The sequence below is a fragment of the Propithecus coquereli genome, unplaced genomic scaffold (genome assembly GCF_000956105.1).
Source record: "Propithecus coquereli isolate 6110/MARCELLA unplaced genomic scaffold, Pcoq_1.0 Scaffold63, whole genome shotgun sequence".
NCBI lineage: Eukaryota > Metazoa > Chordata > Mammalia > Primates > Indriidae > Propithecus > Propithecus coquereli.
In genome coordinates, this window is record NW_012152285.1 from 1,822,135 (window position 1) to 1,823,890 (window position 1,756).

The 1,756-nt window shown below is 34.1% G+C and overlaps 1 protein-coding gene across 2 annotated transcripts in view; it reads right to left on the minus strand.

Moving 5' to 3' along the window:
* PRKG1 (protein kinase, cGMP-dependent, type I) overlaps positions 1 to 1,756 on the minus strand; it is a 1,343,769-nt gene that overhangs the window by 771,625 nt on the left and 570,388 nt on the right. The gene's annotated exons all lie outside the window — the stretch shown is intronic.

A 1,756-nucleotide genomic window follows, 5' to 3' on the forward strand; every position in this document is an offset into this window, starting at 1 on the left:
AATTATGAGAGAACGTCACAACCTTTTAAAGTATTAATATGAAGACCAAATGAAAAACTAAGGCTTAAAATGATATGAAATCCTACACATTTTCAATATGTGAACCATATTTTAATATTCATGTCAAATTCAGGTATTTTGCCTGTGAGTAAAGAAAGAATAATATTAATATCATTGAATTAAACCATAATGTATGCGAAAACACTTTATTTTGAAGCCTGAAATTATTGACTTAATCAAATATGATCTGCACTCCTTCTATGTGCAAGGTCATGTGTCATGTCTAAAACTTCCAAACATACTGTTCTCAGGGCCTTTGCACGTGCTTACTCCTACCTGAATGCTCTTGTCCTCAGTATCTGCATGGCTCACTCCCTCGCCTCCTTGAAACCTTTGTTTAACTATCCCTCTTCAGTGAAGCCTCCCTGACTTCATTAAAAACTGTAATTGTCACTACGGCTCCAAAACTCTAGCCCCTTTTATTTCTCTCTATAGTATTTACCACTATCACAGAATACAATCTTCTTATATATTTTATCTATTGTCTAGCTTTTTACAACTAGTACATAAATGAGACAAGGGTTTTTTGTCTTTTTTTTTTTTCGTTGCTGTACCTTAGTATACAAAAAGATGCCTGGCACATAGGAGGTATGTAATAATTATTTTCTGATGCTCAGGAGTACATGAGATTATGATTAAAGCAGAATATAATTAATAATAGTTTTTCCTAGGAAAAATAATGCCCTTGATTCTCTTAGGTGACCTTGATCAAAGAAAGCTTACTGATCGGTCTTAATTTACCTGGAAGCAACTACCTACAGAGCAGGATTGCTGATTAATAGCAATTAGTTCACTTCCATAACACTTGTCTCATGTATCTTGGTCTTTATCAATAAGGGTATGTCCTAACGAGATGGTGTGGGAGAAGCAAACTATAGATAGATACTGGGCTATTTCCTGGGTATCTCCCATTTATATTACTTTTGCAGAAGTCAATATGGTGGCTGAGATTAGTATTTATTTGGGTTCTTTTCAGAATCATTCACACTCTTCAAATATTATTTGGAATAAAACAAGATGCTTGTAAAATTATGTTTCTTTCTTCTGCTGCCAAAAAAACATAAATTACTACCATATATGTGCTTTTCCCAAGTTTGGCAATGGAGCAAGAAATACCAGCAGACAAACTTTTTGTTGCTGTTTTTGTTACAGCTGCAGTATATCAAATCTTAATATTACTGTATTTCTTTAGGCTGAAATATGAAATCTCAGGTTGTGTATCTGGTGATAAAGAAGAAAAAGATTCTGAATCCAAAAGCAATTAAACAACTGAGAAACTCTCATTTATAGCTAATTCTAGTGTGTTCTTTGGTATAGAAACTTACTTTTTACTTAATAAGCAGTGCTGAAATAAAAACATTTTCTGAAGATTTTATCTAATGTATGTTTACATTTAAAAATAACCTTGATAAACCTGGATTGTTCTGCATACTTTCAAAATAGGCAAAAGCACCCTGTCGGAGCCTCAAAATTCAAGAGATTCCAGCAATGACAATCAGACACAGAAAATATAGTAATCAAAGAGAGAGAATATTTTTCCAGATGGTGCCACAGAGGTACTTATCTCATAACTCCCTAACCAAGAAAGGTATTAAGGGTCAGAAGTATAAGAAAAGTCCTGCATAGCCTAAGCCTCTACCTTATACTACAGGGATGGACACAACACACACACACACACACACACACACACACACAC